This window comes from Symphalangus syndactylus, chromosome 22, assembly GCF_028878055.3.
Source record: "Symphalangus syndactylus isolate Jambi chromosome 22, NHGRI_mSymSyn1-v2.1_pri, whole genome shotgun sequence".
Classification (NCBI taxonomy): Eukaryota; Metazoa; Chordata; class Mammalia; order Primates; family Hylobatidae; genus Symphalangus; species Symphalangus syndactylus.
This window is the reverse complement of record NC_072444.2, coordinates 29647190-29667724: the sequence shown is the minus strand read 5'-3', so window position 1 is coordinate 29667724 and position 20535 is coordinate 29647190. Positions and strand designations below refer to the sequence as shown.

The following is a 20535-nucleotide window of genomic DNA, read 5'->3' as shown; positions in this document are numbered from 1 at the left end:
CCGCCTCAGCCTCCCAAAGTGCTGGGATTACAGGTGTAAGCTACTGTGCCAGGCCAATTTTTTTTATTTTTCTATTCTCACATCATTAACTTCCACTGTAATATTTATTATTTTCTTCCTTCTGCTTACTTTTGGATTAGTTTGTGCCTCTTTTTCCAGTCTTAAGGTGGAATATTAGGTTATTAATTTGAGATTTTTCTTTCTTATTTTTTTCTAAGTTCCTTTCATATTTTTGGGGGAGAAGAGGTTTCACAGCATCCCGTAAGTTTTAGTATGTTGTTGTCTTTATGTTTACGAATATTTGTATTTTCCGATTTCCCATTTGATTCTTCTTTAAGGCATTGATTATGTAAGAATGTGTTGTTTAATTTATACATATTTGTGAGTTTCTCCCATTATTTTTCTGCTACTGATTTCTAATTTCGTTGTGTTTGGAAGACATACTTTGTATTATTTCTATCCTTGTACATTTATTGAGGTATGTTTTATGACCTTGCAGATGGTCTGTCCTGGATAATGTTCCATGTACCCTTAAGAAGAATGTGTATACTATTCTTGGGTAGAGTGCTCTAGAAACATATGTTAGTTTGTTGGTTTATAGTGTAGTTCAGATCTTCTGTCTTCTCTCCAATATTCTATCTAGTTGTTCTATCTGTTATTGAACCTGGACTATTACAGTCTCCAAATACTATTATTATTATTATTTTGGGTCAGAGTTTCTTTTTTTTTTTTTTTTTTCTTTTTTGAGGCAGAGTCTTGCTCTGTCCCCCAGGCTGAAGTGCAGTGGCGCAATCTCAGCTCACTGCAAGCTCTGCCTCCCGGGTTCAAGCCATTCTCCCGCCTCAGCCTCCTAAGTAGCTGGGACTACAGGTGCCTGGACCACGCCCGGCTAATTTTTTTGTATTTTTAGTAGAGACGGGGTTTCACCATGTTAGCCAGGATGGTCTCGATCTCCTGACCTCGTGATCCACCCGCCTCAGCCTCCCAAAATGCTGGGATTACAGGCGTGAGCCACCACGCCCAGCCCAGAGTTTCACTCTTGTTGCCCAGGCTGGATTGCAATGTCGTGCTCTCAGCTCACTGCGACCTCTGCCTCCTGGGTTCAAGCGATTCTCCTGCCTTACCTCCCAAGTAGCTAGGATTACAGGCATGTGCCACCATGCCTGGCTAATTTTGTATTTTTAGTAGAGACAGGGTTTCACTAAGTTGGTCAGGCTGATCTTGAACTCCTGACCTCAGGTGATCCATCCACCTTGGCCTCCCAGAGTGTTGAGATTACAGGCGTGAGCCACCGCGCCCGGCCTCCAAATACTATTATTGAATGGTCTACCTTTATCTTCATTTCTATCCATTTTTTTCTTCATGTATTTTGGTGCTCTGTTACTAGGTGCATTGTGTTTATAATTGTTATATCTTCCTGATAGATTGACCATTTTATTTTTATGAAATGTCCTTCTATCTCTTGCAACATTCTTTTAAAGTCTATTGTATCTGACATGGTATAACCACTCCAACTTTGTGTTTGCATGACATTTATTTTCACGCTTTTACTTTCAACCTTTTTGTGTCTTTGAATATCAGATGTGTCTTCTGTGAAAAAACTTTTTATTTCTGTGTAGTCCTATTCATCCATCTTTTCTTTTACTGTGTGTGTATTTTTGAGTCATAGTAAGAAAACCTCTTCCTACATCCAGGTCAAAAAGAAATTAACCCAATTTTCTTCTAGTACTTGTATGGTTTCATTTTTTTCTTACATTTAATCTTTGATTCATTTGGAATTCATTCTTGTGCTTGGTAAGAGATAATGGATTTAATTTTTAAAAATTGTTATTCAGTTGTTCCAGCAGTATTTATTTAAGAGCATCTGTTTTCTCCAGTAATTTTAGAGGCCACCTTTATCGTATACTGAATTTCCAAATGTGGTTGGGGCATATCTGGACTTCTTCTACTCCACTTCTCTGTCAACTCATACACCAGGATACACTGTTTTAATTATGAAGGCTTTGTAGTATTTTTAATGTCTGGTAGGGCTTATGTTCCCATTGAGGCTTTTCTGTGTTCCTGGCTATTCTTGAAGGTTAATTTTCCCACATGAACTATAGTATCAATTTGTCTAGCTCCATAAAATTGTATTACATTTATAAATTAATTTAGGGAGAACTGGCATTGTGATGATATTGAGTTGTCTCATCCAAGAAGAATTTATGTCTTCCCATTTGTTGAGGAATACTTTTGTGTTATTTAGTTTTAAAAGGTTTTCTTATGGAGATTTTTCACATACCCGAATAAATTTATTCCTAAATAGTTTATCTTTGTTGTTGCTATTATACATGGGAGTTTCTTTATAGTACTGATTTCTGAGTGCCAGTTTTGTATTCTGCTAGTTTACTGAATCCTTTTTTGTGTGTTCGAGTTATGAATGTGTTTTTTTCCAGTATATTTTCATGAGATTCATCTTTGTAACTCTGTTATTTATTTTCACTGCTGTGTACTATTCCATTGTATAAATATATCACAGGATATTTATCTATTTGTATTTGGGTGGACATTTAGATTGTTTCCCATTTGTTGAACTTGTCAAGTCGTTTTCCAAGGGCGTTAATTCTGTTCTCACTCCTTTCTGTAATGTGGGAGCCTCTGCTGCTTCACATTTTTACCAGCATTAGCTATTGTCAATGCTTACATTTTGTCAGTCTGAGGGAGTGCAAATGGCCCAGAAGCATGCTTTTTCATGACTGTTCTTAAGTCCTTGCGTTTCCAAATTCTGACCCAAATGTTGCTTCCCACACAGACACAGTCTCCATGGATTGTGCACCCCACCCCCAGCCTGCTTCCTCTAAGTGCCCCCCTCTCATTCAGAAACATGTGGCTGCTGGTAGGAGTTGGGAAATGCAACGCTGCTTTCCTAGTCTCCTGAGAGGGAAACACACTTCTGTAAAAATTAAACACTTTATTAGCTGAGAAGTGTCTAGCCCTGGTACTGGCCTCCTAGAGGAATTTCTTTGCTGACTTACTTGCATTGTATCTGTTATATAATTATCAACAATCAGCATCCACTGAGTAGCATCTTGTACCTGACACTTTACTAGGCTCTGAACAGGGCTTAGTGATGAATAAGACCCAGTTCCCCCCACTCCTGGGGCTTTCTACCCGCTTGGAAGAGGAGACATGTTTACATTAGATGATATCGCTGGATAACACCAGTGATACCCAGTGAGCCTGTCAAGGGCCAGGTTGCTGACACTGACAGGGAGGTCTGTATAAAATGAATGTGGAAAGAAAAGGACACATCTTTTCTATCATATTACGAATTCAGGAGGAAAATCTGTCATTGAGTGTTTTCTTCTTGTTTTAAAAAGCTGAATTCATCCTGATAAAAATGTATATACCACCTAAAAATATGCATTCTATTTTTCCAACTGATACAATCACCAACAACTGAAAGTTGACCTTGGAGCCCTGTTCCACCTCTAATGGGTGGATCTAGGATCAACCCTATTTCTAAAGGGGTACATTGCAGGATCCTGGGTCATGAGGCCAGTGGCTGGTCCAGTTGTGGCCTTGACGCAGGTGCCCTTCCCTTATTTCTTATCACCAAATCACTGGCTCTGTGCTTCTCCGTATGGTATGGTCTCTTCCAAGCTCCTGGTATCTTGTGGATCCAAGACCTGCCTTTATCTCTCCAGTCTTCATGAAATAAGAGCTCTTCTCTTCCTTTAGTGTTTGGGGCCCTGCTACCTCTCCTGGGCATTTGAAAGCTAAGTGCCCACTCACCTCAGGTCCAGGCATTTCCTCCATTAGCAATTCCCTCATTCTGCTGCCCAGCAAAACCAGGGTTATAACTAAGGTTTGGTTACAGCATATGGGTGAGAAGTTTCCATGCTCAATAAAGTGCCACGTCATCTACTTTATAAAAGGGTAACACATCCCTTCCGAGCTGGAAGCCTCTCGCTCCATGCTTGCTCCTCTTGTGGCCAACAGCACACCCTCCAGGCAGCTGGGCAGCATTGCAGGTGTAGACCGGGCTTACGTCAGGCAGTGCTTTCTGGGAGAAGCCAGCTGGCTTGTGCAGACATCTTGTCCACAGCCTTGACCTTACTGGATACACTTGCTAACCTTCCAAACAAACTGGTCCGGGCTCATGAAAGTTGGTTTGTTCTTTGGTTTGTTCATTTTGCATTCATTCATTCATTCATTTGTTCGTTCATTTGGTAAACACATATCATGTACTTCATTGAAAATTCTGCAATGATCAGGTCAGTCAAAATGCACACACACACACACACACACACACACACACACACACACAGAGCCTCTTTCTCCCTTTACCCTGTTGAGTACCTTGTTGAGCATCTGAGATGCTGTGGAATTGTTGCCAGAATTTTACCTGTTTGTCTATCCCTGTGCTAGGTGATGTGAAAGCTGCATACGGCAGGGGCTTGACTCTTGAAAACCATGTGATTCTGTTGAAGGTGCAAATCAAGCCAGCCCACAGGAAGCAATGAGTCAATATGTGCACCTCTGTGTTTTGCTCTTGTGGGTCAGAGGAGAGGCACTTAAATTGCCCATATTCACTGAGGGCTGCGTGGGTTGGGATTGTTTCCTAGAACCATAGCTGAGCCTTGAAGGATGGGAAGGCTTTGGACAGATTCTGGGGAAAGGCATCACACTCGGGGAGAATAACTTGACTATGTGAGCTGAGAATAAGCATAGTGGGTTCTGATGATGTCGAAGGGACCAGCCTGATGATATGTGTTAAGTGTTTCACATGTCAAATCCTTGGGACCTCTTACTTGACTAGATCAGCACTTGAGCCCTTCATATAGAAAGCTATGTGCTAGAGTGACCATTGCTGGGCAGACTGGCTGGCATGGGACTGTAGTTGACTCTGTCCTGGGTGGGGCCGTGGAGATACCATAGTCTGTTCCTGGTCTGGCCATGATATCGAAATAGCCTTTAACCATGATTCCAGCCCCCACCCTTTCTCCTATGTGATTGTTGTTTGAATACTTCTATTTTTTGTTGTTGTTGTTGAAACTGTAGGGTAATTACCCTTGTCCTTAATAATTGCTTTAGTTTCCTTGATGCGCAGAGATGCTCTAGAGTCTACGCTGTTAAAAAGAAGTTAGGATTAAGTTTTTCAACCTGCCGCTGGTGTGAGAAGGATGTCTCCATGCCAATTACTGTCTCCTTGATAGGATTAGTCACTGTGTTAATTGCTACTCAGAAAAACTGCCAAGTTTGTTGTTTTAGACGTTGGCTTTTAAAATATTGCAGATGTCATCTAAAATGCAAATTGTATTTGGTATTAGAGATAACTGTTGATCTATTAACACTTTGGGGTTGATTCATATCTGAGGCTGTGTGAGTAAAAGGAGTCTCACCCTTGGATTGTTAATTGCATCTTTGATGGTGGTTCCAGAACTGGGAGGGGGAGGCAGCTGTCAGGTCTGTTCCTTGGCACTCTCTTTGAGAGAACCCAGAGCTCTGTCAGCAACAATCTGCTGGAATTGGCCAGCGTAATGTATGAAACAACCTCGTTCTTCAGCTCAAGAGCATCACCTACCTACTCCGCAGGTTGCAGTGGTTGGTTAGCTCCTGGTTTGCCTTGAATGTTGACACTCCAGGGAGTGTCAAATGGCCACAGAAGTTCTTAAACCTTAGAGATTTCTGAGTCAGTAGAACCTCCCCATTTTGGACCAGGAAAGAGTAGAGAATTCTGACATTATATAGCATTTAATTTTTTATTAATGTTTTATTTTTAAGTCATTTCAAGATTTCAGAAAAGTCGTAGGAATGAAATGAAGAATTCCCATATGCCCTTCACCCAGATTCCCGATGTTAACATTTTATCATATCTGACTTATCATTGTGTGTGTGTGCACGTGCATGACTGAACCATTTGAAAGTAAGTTTCAGACATGATGCCCCATTAACCCTAAACACTTCAATGTGTATATCCTGAGAACTAGGATATCCTCTTGCATAAGCCAGTGCAATGATCAAAGTCAGGAAAATAGTACTAATGCAATAGCATTATCCAATCTGTAGACTTTATTCCTGCAACCAACAATATCCTTTATTAGCAAAATACAATAATAAAAACAATAATCTGTTCTAGGATCCAATTCGGAATCTCACGTTATGTTTAGTTTCCATGTCTCTGTAATCGCCATCAATCAATTCTTCAGTCTTTCATGACCTTGTCATTTTTGCAGCATACAGGCCAGTTATTTTGTAGACTGTCCTTTGGTTGGGGTTTGTCAGATGTTTCATTACGACCAGATTTGGGATATGCAATTTTGGCAGGAACACCACAGAAGCGACATTGGGTTGTTCTTAGTGCATCGTATTAGAAGGTGCATGGTTGCCTGCCCCTTTAATGGGATTGTTAACATAGATCATTGGTTAGGATGGTATGTGCTAGGTTTCTCCAGTGTAAAGTTATTGTTTATTCTCTTCATAATTAATTCGCATTTTATGGAAAAATAGTTTAGGTCTATGTAAGTAGCTTGTATTTCATTAAACTTTTACCCCTTGATTTAGCATCCATTGATAATTCTTGTCTGAATCAATTATTATAATGCATGCCAGATGGTGATTTTTCTCTAAATTTATTTATCGTTTAGTACTCTGTACCAAATTGGAAAGCTTTTTGCTTTCTTACATTTATTTATCATTGATTCGTTTATACCCATATGGACTCATGGATTCCTATCTTAGTGATTGACATTGACTAGATTATGTTGACTGAGTTACATTCATTGAGTTATATATTTGTCCAGTGGTTTATAACCTAGTTATTTTGATAGTTATATTGTCACAGATTTGGCCAATGGAAGCCCTTTTAATTTGGCTACTGTGTCCTTTTGACAAATCCCCATATTTTTCCACGACATTTTATTATGAAAAACTTCAAACAGAGAGAAAGTTAACAGATTTTTTTCAATGAACACTCATGTACCTGTCACCTAGGTTCTTTAATGAACATTTTATTATGCTGTCTTTATCATAGATCTATTCAGCTATCCACCCAGCAATGCATCTTGTGTTTAAATTGCATTTCAAAGTAAGTTGTAGATGTCAGCACACTTCATCCATAAACACTTTGGCAGGCATGATAGTGTCTCGACTTTAACATTTATTTACAGTTCTTTTACTCAGCAAAACTTACTTACAGTGCAAGGTACACATAGTAAGTGTACCACCGAACAAGCTTTGACCAGTGGATGCACCTGTGTGACTCAGACCCCTATCAAGTTGTAGAGCATTGCAGCCAGTCCAGAAAGTTCTTTCATGTTTCTTTCTAACCAGTTCTTGCTCCATCATCTTCAGCAGCAACCACTGTTCTGATTTTGTTCTCACCATAGATTAGCTTTACTTGTTCTAGCACTTCATCTAAATGGAACATGTGCAATATACATTCTTTTGTATAAGGATGATTTCACTCATTATTGTGATTTTGAGATTCATCCGTGTTGTTGTTATCAGTGGTTCGTTGTACCCGTCATTCTTTGAGCACTTCCTTTTTTCTGGCCCCGCAAAATGTCCCAAGGTTGCCTTCCACTTCCTCTCACCAACCCTGGGATTAGTTCAATCTCTAATGAGCCCCGGCTCCTTTCAGCAGAGAATGGTTTCTAGATTCCAGCTATGTGCCTTGCGAGTGGTATGCCATTGCTTCTAGATACTCTCTCCCTTAGTAGAAGAAGCTAAGCAATGCATGCGTGAGGATACATTCATAGCTACACAAACACATATATATCCACACCTACTTATAAACATCCGCATTCATGGATGTGTATAAAACCATGCATTAGTGATGATACCAATTCTAGTCCAACATCACAGGATTCCTCCTAGCCTTTCATCTTTCCATATATGGCACTTTCTTTTCCAACATGGAGAAATTTTCCTGAGTATATTATTGTCTAAATCCTAAAATATATATAAAGTAATGAAATAAGAATTAACCTATACTACTGAAGAAAGCAAACCTACCAACTAGAGTTCAATATTTGTTTATAGCCCTTTTTCTTTAGCCTGAGGGCATATAATCAAAATACTGTGTTCATAAGCCTTTTGGGTTAATCTCCACCCCCTTTCTCTCTGGTTATGTTATTCTCGGAAATAAAATACAGTTAGGCGGCTCTTTTTTTTTTTTTGCTTGTGTTCTATTTTAGGGTCTCTCCCCATCCTTGTTGATTTTTTTTAAGGATGGAAAACATTAACATATTTATAAAAATCAAAACTGTGCAAAAAAGTTAGATCCAGAGACGTGCCACTGCCCCCATCCCTGCCCACACATGGGTAACCACTCTCATTATTACCTCCTTATCTGTTTTGTGTTTCTTTGCTGAGATAAGCAGAGACATGTATAGTTTCTTTTTTTAAATTTTTTTTATTTTTACAAAATGTTTATTCTCTGAAGTCCAATGCATTCAAAGGATGTTAACACTTAAAATGTTTTTTTTTTTTATTATACTTTAAGTTTTAGGGTACATGTGCACAACGTGCAGGTTTGTTACATATGTATACATGTGCCATGTTGGTGTGCTGCACCCATTAACTCGTCATTTACATTAGGTATATCTCCTAATGCTGTCCCTCCCCCCTCCGCCCACCCCACAACAGGCCCCGGTATTTTCTTATTTTCTCCTTTTCTTCTTACACAAAAGGCAGCTACTATAAATACTCCTTTGCACATTGCATTTTTTTAAATTAAACTTTCTATTTCAAGACAACTGTTGATTCACATGCAGTTGTAAGAACTAATACAGAGAGATGATCCATGCACACTTTGAGCCGTTTTTCTCAATGGTAACATCTTGAAAACTATAGTAGAGTATCACAGCCAGGATGCTTGATGTTGGCACAATTAAGATACAGAACATGTCCCTCACCTCCGGGGTGCCCTTTGAGCCACACCCACTTCCTCCCCTCCCCTACACCCTCTTTGACTCTTTGCAACCACTAATCTGTTCTCTATGTCTACAATTTTTATCATATCAAGAATGTTATATAATTGGAATCATACAATAAATTACCTTTTGGAATTGGCTACTTTGACTCAGAATAATTGTCTCGCGATTCAACTAGATTGTTGCATTTATTAAGAGTTTATTTCTTTTTATTGCTGAGTGATGTACCATAGAATGAATGTGCTACAGTTTGTTTAGCCCTTTATACATTGAAGGACATCTGCGTATTTCTAGTTCTTGGCAATTACACATAAAATGTCCATAAACATTTGTGTACAGGTTTTTGTGTGGTCACAGATTTTCATTTCTTTGAGATAAATGCCTAGGAATGCAGCTGCTGGGTTGTATGATAACTACATATTTAGCTTTTAAAGAATCTGCCAAAGCACTTTTCAAAGTAGCCGTGCTTTATATTCCCACCAGCAATGTATGGATGACCTCATTTCTCTGCATCCTTATCAGCATTTGGTGTTGTCATTATTTTTTATTTTAGCTCTCCCGATAGGTGTGTAATGTTATCTAATTGTGGTTTAAATTTGTATTTCTCTAATTGGCTAATGATGTTGAACACCTTTGCATGTGTTTATTGCCATCTGTATATTCTCTTTGGTGAATTACCTGTTGGAGTCCTTTGTCCATTTTCTAATTGGATTATTTTATTTTTTATTAAGTTTTGGGGGTTCTTTATATTTCTTAAATACCAGTCATTTTTCTGATAAGTGGTTTGCAAATATTTTCTCCTAATTTGTATCTTCTTTTGCATCCTGTCCTTCATAGAGCAAAGATTTTTTTTTCTTTTTTTTAAATTTCTTTTTTTTTATTATACTTTAAGTTTTAGGGTACATGTGCACAACGTGCAGGTTAGTTACATATGTATACATGTACCATGTTTGTGTGCTGCACCTGTTAACTCATCATTTAACATTAGGTATATCCCCTAATGCTATCCCTCCGCCCTCCCCCCACCCCAAAACAGGCCCCTGTGTGCGATGTTCCCCTTCCTGTGTCTGTGTGTTCTCATTGTTCAGTTCCCACCTATGAGTGAGAACATGCGGTGTTTGGTTTTTTGTCCTTGCAATAGTTTGTTGAGAATGATGGTTTCCAGCTTCATCCATGTCCCTACAAAGGACATGAACTCATCATTTTTTATGGCTGCATAGTATTCCATGGTGTATATGTGCCACATTTTCTTAATCCAGTCTATCATTGTTGGACATTTGGGTTGGTTCCAAGTCTTTGCTGTTGTGAATAGTGCCGCAATAAACATACGTGTGCATGTGTCTTTATAGCAGCATGTTTTATAATCCTTTGGGTATATACCCAGTAATGGGATGGCTGGGTCAAATGGTAATTCTAGTTCTAGATCCCTGAGGAATCGCCACACTGACTTCCACAATGGTTGATCTAGTTTACAGTCCCACCAACAGTGTAAAAGTGTTCCTATTTCTCCACATCCTCTCCAGCACCTGTTGTTTCCTGACTTTTTAATGATCCCCATTCTAACTGGTGTGAGATGGTATCTCACTGTGGTTTTGATTTGCATTTCCACAGAACAAGGATTTTAATTTTTTTTTTTTCCTTTTTTGAGACGGAGTTTCACTCTGTCACCCAGGCTGGAGTGCAGTGGTGCAATCTCAGCTCACTGCAACCTCCACCTCCCAGGTTCACACCATTCTCCTGCCTCAGCCTCCCAAGTAGTTGGGACTATAGGTGCCTACCACCACACCTGGCTAATTTTTTGTGTTTTTAGTGGAGACAGGGTTTCACCATGTTAGCCAGGATGGTCTCGATCTCTGGACCTCGTGATCCACCCGCCTTTGCCTCCCAAAGTGCTAGGATTACAGGCATGAGCCACCGCGCCTGGCCCAAAGATTTTAATTTTCGTGAAGTCTACTTTACCCATTTTTCCTTTTATATGTTGTGCTTTAGGTGTTAAGTTTAAGAACCCTGTGCCTAGCCCTAGTTCCCAAATTTTCTCCTATGTTTTAAGCCAATTGTCCATTCCAAGTTAGTTTTTGTAGATGTGGAGAAGACTTTGGTGGAGGTTTTTTTGTTTTGTTTTGTTTTTGCCTATGGATGTCTGATCACTGTAGCACCAATTGTTGAAAAGGCTATCTTTCAACAAAGCTATCTTGAATTAATTTTGGCATTTCTGTCAAAAATCAGTTGGGTGTATTTGTGCAGGTCTCTTTCTGGGTTCTCTATTCTATTCTATTGGTTTATGTGTCAATTCCTTTGCTAATACCACACAGTCTTGATAACTGTAGCTATATAATAAGCCTTCATCTGTATCCTGCCATTCCTATTTGGAATATTTGTGCTTTCTCACTCTTTGATTAAGTTTAGCTTGTGATTATCCTATTTTTTTAAAAAAAGACCCAAAATTTTGGTTAATTTGATCCACCTCATTTATTTCTACATCTAACTTTATTTTTCCCTTTCTTATGGTTTTGCTGTTCTTCTTCTTCTAGCTTTTTGAGCTTAGAATTTTAAAATTTTAATTTTTCATTTTTATTAAAATAATAAAAAAGGCTATGAATTTTCAGTCTGATCACTGTTTTAAATATGTCTCGTAAATTCTGTTACGTAGTGTTTTTATTTGTTTGTTTGTTTTTTGAGATGGAATCTCACTCTGTCGTCCAGGCTGGAGTGCAGTGGCGCGATCTCAGCCCACTGCAACCTCCGCCTTCCAGGTTCAAGCGATTCTTCCACCTCAGCCTCTCGAGTACCTGGGACTACAGGCATACACCACCACACCTGGCTAATTTTTGTATATTTAGTAGAGACGGGGTTTCACCATGTTGGCCAGGCTGGTCTCAAACTCCTGACTTCAGGTGATCCTCCCGCCTCGCCCTCCCAAAATGCTGGGATTACAGGTGTGAGCCACGGTGCCCCACCTGGTATGTAGTGTTTTAATGATCACATGTACATTTTTGGAATTTCTATTGCTTTAGTTTTGAAAAGATTTTTTAACAATATTTTCCAGTTTTATTAGATTGTGATCAGAAAATATTTCTTTATAATATTTCTATTTTATGAAATGCATTGATTGTTTATCACCTAACACGTGACCAACTTTTGTGACTATTCTATGTGTACTTAAGGAGAAGGTATAGTAGATTCCCTATCTACTAATAGGGAATTCAAGGAAAAAGTATGAAGTGTGACTGTATTAGTCTGCTCTCACATTGCTATGAAGAACTACCTGAGACTGGGTAATTTATAAAGACAAGAAGTTTAATTGACTCATGGTTCCACAGGCTGTACAGGAAGCATGGCTGGGGAGGCCTCAGGAAACTTACAATCATGGCAGAAGGTGAAGGGGAAGCCAGTGTGTCCTGCGTGGCTGGAGCAGGAGGAAGAGGGTGGAGGGGGAGGTCCTGCACTCTTTCAAACAACCAGATCTCCTGAGAACTCACTCACTATCACGAGAACAGCAAGGGGGAAATCCTCCCCCATGATTCAGTCACCTCCCCCAGGCTCTTCTCCAACATTGGGGATTACAGTTTGACATGAGATTTGGGTGGGGACACACATGCAAACCACATCAGTGACAAAATGATTTGTCAAAGAAATTGATTATATTGTTTAGGGCTTCTGTGTCCTTACTTATTTTTTGTCTACCTGGTTTCTCTTGTACCGACAGCGGTGTGGTAAACACACTGTTCTTAGTGTTTTCAGCTGTATTTCCTACAGTTTCTTTCTTTCATTTTCCTTCCTTCCTTCCTTCCTTCCTTCCTTCCTTCCTTCCTTCCTTCCTTCCTTCCTTCCGTTCTTTCGTTCTTTCGTTCTTTCACAGAGCTGTCGCCCAGGCTGCAGTGCAGTGTTGCATTCTTGGCTCACTGCAACCCCTGCTTCCGGGGTTCAAGCAATCCTTGTGCCTCAGCCTCCCAGATGGCTGAGACTACAGGCAGGCACCACCACGCCTGGCTAATTTTTGTGTTTTTTGTAGAGATAGGGTTTTGTCATGTTGGCCAGGCTGGTCTTGAACTCCTGACTTCAAGTGATCCACCATTCTTGGCCTCCCAAATTGCTGGATGTGAGCCATCAAACCTGGCCTATATTTCCTACAATTTCCTCTCCTGTAAAAGTGGTTGTAGTCTTGTTTGGTGCACTAATACTCATTACGGTTATATTTTTATTGTGGAATGTGATTTTTAGCATTAGAAGGTGTCATAATGTTGTTTCTTAAATTATACTTATTCTACTTTGATGTCAAGATTGCAATACTTGTTTTATTATTTCCATTTGCCTCATATGTCTTTGCCATCCTTTTAGTTTTAGGCTTTCTGAATCTCTTTGATAGGGTTCTGCTCTGTGTCCCCACCCAAATCTCACCTTGAATTGTAATAATCCCCATGTGTCAAGGGCAGGACCAGGTGGAGAAAGTTAAATCATGGGGAACGTTTCCCCCATACTGTTTTCATGATAGTGAGTTCTCACGAGATCTGATGGTTTTATAAGGGGCTTCTCCCTCTTTGCTCGGCACTTCTCTCTCCTGTCACCATGTGAAGAAGGAAGTGTTTGCATCCTCTTCTGCCATGATTGTAAGTTTCCTGAGGCCTCTCCAGCCATGTGGAACTGTGAGCCAGTTGAACCTCTTTCCTTTTATAAATTACCCAGTCTTGGGCAGTTCTTTATAGCAGCGTGAGAATGGACTAATACACTCTTTTAAAAAGTATGCCTCTTATATATAACATATAGTTGGATCTTTCTTTTTAAGCCAAATTGAAATTTTTTTTATTTTCATAAGTAAGCCCATTCACTTTTATTTATATGTCCAATATGTATAATATCTTATGTAATAAATGCAATGTGTATTATGTTCTACTTGCTGTACTTGTCTTTCTACATGATGCATTTTCTATACTCATTTAATTTCTTTTTATATATAAGAAATTCTCATTTTTAGTCTAATGGGTACCTTTGTACTCATTACCTTTAAAAATCCCCTTAGTCTCTTACTGACTTTTACCATTTGGTCTTTCAGTTGTTAATGGAGTCTCTTAACTCCCACCTGTTGCTTATACAACCATCATTGAGCTTATTCTGGTTTTGTCCTTCCTTTTCTTGTTTCCTATCATTTTGTAGTTGACAAAACATATATAATCTATGTATGATTCTCCTAACCTTAGTTACACACTCAATTTAGGTCCATAATTAAATATATTAAATGTTCCCCATAAGTTCCTTTGCCAAAGAGTCCCCAGTCATCTCCTGGTTGGATAAAGTTAATTTTCTAGAAGATTCCTTCAGAGGCGCCTGTGGGCACATCACTCAATTCTTCCATATTTTAAACTCTTATTTTGTACCTCTGATTTTTGAGGGTCTGCTTCGCTAGATATAAAATCTTTGAGTTTTATGAAACTGCTGCTCCATCCTTGCCCCACCTCCTAAGTTGTTTTTGAGAAGGCTGACAACTGTCTCCCTTGCCCTTATAGTAAGTTATTTGATCTTTTCATTTACAAGCGGGGAGGATATTTTTCAAATGCATCGTTGAGGTTTTTAATTCAGTTTGTGGTGTTATGACACAGTTCCTCCCCTTCCACCTTATGGTTGGGATTTTGGGGTAAGTGTCATATTCTCATTTTAGTTTTTCTTCTTTCATAGTCTCCTGCGGATGAAGACCGCTTACATCGCCACATTGAGTGGTTCGTGTGATTTTTAGTTCAAGAGCTCCCTCTTCTGTCAGTGCAGCGAAGTGCAGTTTCTTTATGACTGGTTTTTGGGGGAGGGGCGGGAGGAGTTGAGGGTCCTTGGGTGTATCATTATTTTTTGTTTTGCAGAATCCTAAATGCCCACATCTGGCTTCTCCCTCCCTCCGCTGCACATTTTCTAATGTTGCCCCTGCCTGCCTTTAAATCACTTCGTTCTAGTCCATATTCTGGTCTATCTGGATTCGTTTTTAGTATTTTCTCCCCTGTAGGATGTACTTTCTCTTTCTTCAGGTAATTGTAATTTATTCCTAAACTCTCCATGCTTGACTTCTGCCTTCATTGGCTTTTGGACCCATCTTATCCTCTTGCTCTTTATAAAAGTTCTGGGTGGGAACTCAAGAATTTGGTAATTTGATGTTTATAGTGTCTCTTTTTTCCAGTCGTGTGAAAGGTGTGTGGGATTTGTGTGATTGTTTTTGTTCTTCTTGTTGATCTGTGTGGTTTTTAAAGTATGCTTTGGGAGATTTGAGTTTTTGTGGCTAACATTACCTTGGCGACCTGGAAGTCCCTTACGTGACATTTTAGGAGATGTGTGCAGTTATATCAATTTCAAGTACAATAGTAACTCAAGCCTGTTGTCAACATCATATTTTCATGTTAATTGTACCATAAAAAAATCTTGAGGATATCTTTAAAAGGTCTGCTCTCTTATGAAGGTTAAGTATCTCCCCTGTAAGCTTGTTTACACCATGCATCTGTTTAGCCAGCCCTTTTTTCATAGACACTTCAGCCAAATATTGGCGTGTTTTCTGTTTCTGTGTTTATGGAGTTGGACTCAACAAGCCTTTTACTATTGTGGCATATGGGAGGGAGCGTTGCCATTCTGCTGCCAGGGGTGAGTGTGATCTGGTGGCTGTTACGTGCGTATATGCGTGTAGGTCTCTATCAAGAAGGGACCCGCCATGCTTACCTGGCAGGGGAGATATACCAGGATCCTGAAGGCGGTTCTCCCAGGGTCAGGCTTATCCATTGCATGCCAGATGTTTTGACCCTTGCGATTTCCCCAAACGTGGGAAACTCACTGCATCATTTGTGGTAGTGGGGGACTGTGTCTGTGCTCTCTTCTGACGTTTGAATTTTTTCTTAAAAAAAAAAAAAAGGAGACTCACCATATTCCATGGACTGAATATCTGTGTTCCTCCAGAATCCATATGCTGAAGCCCTAACCCCAGTATGATAGTCTTTGCAGATGGGGCCTTTGGGAGGTAATTAGGTTTAGGTGAAGTTGTGAGGGTGGGGCCCCATTATAGGGTTAGTGCCCTTATAAGAAGAGGAAGAGGGGCCTGGTGTGGTGGCTCACACCTGTAATCCCAGCATTTTGGGAGGCTGAGGCAGGAGGATTGCTTGAAGTCAGGAGTTTGAGACCAGCCTGGGCAACATAGGGAGACCCCATCTCTACCAAAACAAAGAAAAAAGAAGAGGAAGATACTAGAGCTCTCTCCCTGCTTTGTGAGGACACAGTGAGAAGGTGGCCATCTGTAGGCCAGGAAGGGAGCCCTCACCAAGAATGGAACCGGCTGGCATCTTGATCTCAGACTTCCAGTCTCCAGACCTGTGAGACACAAATGTCTCCTGTTCAAGCCACCCAGCCTCTGGTACTTTGTTATGGAAGCTTGAGCTGACTCAGATGCCAGCCAACCATATTTTTACAGCATTCTCATACAAAGCCCAAAACCAGAGTCAGATTCAGTGCTGCCTGGCTTGGGGAATGCGCCACGCCTGATTCATCGCAGGGGGTCAAGAATGTTTGTGAGATGAATACATGGAGTATCTTTGTTCTGGAAATAGACCACCTATGAATTATTATAGTAGAGAAATCCCAGGCCCCCTCGAAGGACAGGGAAAGCCTGTAAAGTGTCTGTACTTTGGGCCCAGAGGAATAATGGAAAGAGGCCAGGCACGCTGGGAAAGTTCCATTTACAAACCCGCCTTCTGCTGGGTTGAGTCTCACCTGCTGTGGGTTCAGGGATCCTGGCCTGGCCTATTTTTTCTCTGGGTGGATACCCCATTCCTGGGAGCGTTCAGATCCCTGAAGACAGCTTCTGTCTCCTCCGAGACCACTGCTGAGTCTTGTCACCTGGTGGCCCCACAGTGCCGCCCTGTCTTCTCTTGTTCTCTGTGGGTTCCAGAAAAAGGGCCCACCTCGGCTCTGTGGCTTTGGATCTCTCCAGAGGAGTGTTAAGGCCTCAGACAGCTTCTCCAATGGGACACAGCCAACATCTGAGCTGCATTTTCAAAATGAGAGCCAATCTTAGGCTGAGTCGGACAGGGAGAAAGGAATTGTGCTCGGGCTCCCAGGTGGCACCTGCTGTCCCCTGACCTGGCACCACGGGCCCAATTTTGGGTTTTAACTTCCCATGAGTGCCTGGACATGGAGAGGAAATGGTCAAGAGGATGAGGACATATGGGGAGTGATCTCCAGGGTCACTGAGGTCCTCTCTCCTGCCTCCCGCTCCCTAGGGCTCTCCAGCTGGGCCCAGGAGGTCTCCCTCCCACCTGGTTGTCAGTCAGCTTCTGCTGTGCCCTCACGGGGAATTCTTCCTAGAGCCCACCAGGTGGGAGAGCCAGGGCAGGAAGTGCTGAAGGCCAGCAGGGCACCAGCACAGATGAATGGCCCGGCTGTCTCAGAACGCATCCTGTGGAACACTGGAGGCAGCGGAGGAAGGGCCGGGGTTCTATGAGAGCAGCTTAGGCAGCAGGAATAGTCCATGACAGGAGAGATGCTGGGGCCTTTTCCCCAGAGCCTTATTCTTATTTTTTTAAATCTTTAGACAGAACTGTCATTCGTGGCATTTAGTTACTTGTTCATTCATTCGTCATTCATTCACTCATGCACTTGATGAGTATTGCACTCTCCTACCTTGTGCCAGAGACTGTGTGAGACTCAGAGAGTTGGTAACACACCCAGAGTCTTGCCTTCGGGAGCTTTCACGAGCAGAGCCATTGCTCTGGCTTTTGGGTTTCCATGGCGTGCACTGGCCTTTGAAGGCCTCCAGGAAGTCCCTCCAGAATCAAACCTGTTCCATTGTGTTTGACTGAGAATTCTGCAAATTTCTTTGGTGATGGGACTTGATTCTTCTTTATATGGTACCAGGCAGACCAGTGAATGCATCGTGAAACACCTCTCCAGGCCCGTGGAATGGGGTGGGGGACACTGGGGTCTCAGTGGAGCCTGGCCTTTGGATTCAGACAGTGCTGAGTTACAGTCTCAGCCCTGCTCCTTGCTGGCTGTGGGGCCAGGGCCACGTGAACCGGCGAAGCTTTGGCTTTCTCAGAAATAGTTTGGGGATAATGATTCCTGCCTATTGGGAGGATTAAATAAGATAAAGGAATGGCAAAGTTTTATCCCATGGTCAGGGAGGATGGTGACTGCCTTGTGCCATGGGTGACCCCTGCCTTCCTTCAGTGGGCATGTGCACAAGCTGGTGCATACACACACACACGCGCACGCACACACACACACAAACGCAAACACACACACAGGCTTCCTGTAGTCCTCGCTTGCCTGGGAGGCGGCAGTGACTCCGCCTTCTAGAAGTTGTCTGAACTGTCTGCCTTCCAAACAGGGGCGACAGGACTGTGACTTGAGGTGATGGGTTGCTGAACTGCTCTGCTGCCAGACGCATTTTGCCGGCTTCTCATAATGTCAGTGAGATCTGGGAAATGGACCAAGCACGATTTCCAGCTAAATGAAACACTTTGGGGCCATCAGCTAAATAGATGATGCTTTTGAGAAAACCCCATGAGCATTGTGTCAGACAGGCCGTGGGACCCTGCAAGCCTGTCTTTTTCTGTGCTCGTCTGGGTGATGAGACATCGCCCGGGCCGGCTCCATGAGCCCCTCTGGCTGTGAGGACCTGCGTCTTCTGTCTCAGCGCACCTGCGGGGAGGCTGAGATGTGATCCTCATGGAACACTCAATCCTTTCTGCATCTCGCTGTCTTCCTGCCCTCCTCTTTCTCCCTTCCTCTTGCCTGACTGTTGACTACAAAATAGGATATTATTTAGGAACGTGTCCTTGCCTCCCTCCCTGGCTCCACATCACCCCATGACATAGTGGCTGTGCTCAGGCGGAGAGTGAGTTATGTTTCTGTGGGCAGGAGCGGGTCATGAGTCCTGGGTCCTCCCTAGACAGCCCCAGCCCTTTCTCTTTGTTCCAAGGGGCCCGGCCGCCATATTGATTGTTTCATCCCTGTGCACTGCCCAGAGCTGCCTCCTGGAGCGCGCTCTCTTCTTTCCTGATGGCAACAGTCCCACCTGATGGCAACGGTCCCTGGGCCAGAGGATGCTCATTGGTCTTCATGGAGGGAGCTTGGGTCAGGCCCACTTGGTCTCCAATCCTGGCTCTGCCGCGTGCCAGCTCTGCAGTGGTGCCAGCTTATCCTGCTAAGCCTAGCTTCTTCTTCTACGTGGGTATATCTGCCCCAGGTGCAGCTGTGAGGATCTGGGGTAATGCTCATGAGGTGCCCAGCACCCTGTGTGGCACAGAAGTGACCAGAAAATACCAACTCACCCCATGCCAAGTCTTCACTGTCCTTAAGATCTCAAATCTTTTTTTCCTGATCTTCTTCCCTTGATGACCGACACTCTTGTTCCTCCCGCCCTTGCGGGCCACCCCTCATACATCTTTCCTTGGGCCACAACTTAGGCTTTTGCCTTGCCTTTACTTACCTGTTCATCCACCCACCCATCCAACCATTCATTTCTTGCTTCATTCATCCAGTGATGTATTGAATGTTTCCTACATGTGTATGTCAGGCTAGGGTGAGCAAAGCAGATTCAGTGTCTGCCTGCTCTAAACTTAGTGCAGGAGAGGATAGAGACAATGGAACAGGTGCATGTGCATGTGAGTATGTGTATGTGTGATTGTGTGCGCATGTGTGTGAGTGTATGCATGCATGTGTGTAGGTGTGTGTGAGTGTGTGATGGGAGGTAGGTGCTAACAGGGAGAGTCTTGAGAAATGCATACTAGGGTCACCTAACGGGGTCCTGTGGGGTCAGGAAAGCTTCATGGAGGAAGTGACTCTTACTTCCTTGAGCAGATATAAGCAACCTGAGGCCAGGGGTTGTGCTTTCTAGGGCCTCAGAACACCAGCATTGTCAACAGGTGAGTGCCTGTCATTTATATGAGGCCCTGGGTTTGCAAAGAGGGATGAATATGCAAAATAAATAGTAATGCAAAGGGACAGTTAATAAATACTTGTCCAATGAATTCATGGATGAATGTGCCATTGCCAGGCTTATATTTGCTAAGCAATCTTCCCAGCATGTGTTAAATCTCTGACTCACCATGAATAAGGAGCTTAGAAGAGCTCATTTGAGTTTCCACGTGGTTCATGAATATGCAAGCGAGATTCCTTTTAATCTCAAATTTTATTTTATTAGATGTACTTACACGTATTTATTAGTTCTCAGGTTTTCCTTGGGGCCTATGGGAAATTTAACAAAGGTATCATCCCATCTTCCTGCAGTTGTTAGAGGGCAAGATGGAAGATTCCTGAATAACTCGATCACCCCAGATGACCAGAGATCTTCTGGGTGTGTAATGACCACAGACTAATCTTAATCATAATCACTACCACAAACCCACATGACGTGCAGTTGTATAAAGGATGGGGCACCTAAATGTTTGTAGCACCTTTACATAAAGCCAGAGTGCTCAAGCCATCCTGGACCTCACCTGGTGGGAGGGAGAATGATGCTCTGCCAGGTGGAGGCCTTAGGTCTTGTCGGTCTCCTTTTACTGCAGGAGAGGCTGCAGGCTTGGCTGGAAACATCATCGCTGCTCAAGGTCAGGCTGTGCCCAGTGGCCGAGGCGCTTGGTGAGCTTTCCACTGGATG

General features: G+C 42.2%; 1 protein-coding gene and 1 non-coding gene across 14 annotated transcripts in view; both read left to right on the top strand.

Moving 5' to 3' along the window:
- CAMTA1 (calmodulin binding transcription activator 1) overlaps positions 1-20535 on the top strand; it is a 990108-nt gene that overhangs the window by 429583 nt on the left and 539990 nt on the right. The gene's annotated exons all lie outside the window — the stretch shown is intronic.
- Positions 15598-15762, top strand: LOC129472838 (U1 spliceosomal RNA). The gene has a single exon (XR_008654106.1). It is a non-coding gene; the product is annotated as a U1 spliceosomal RNA (small nuclear RNA).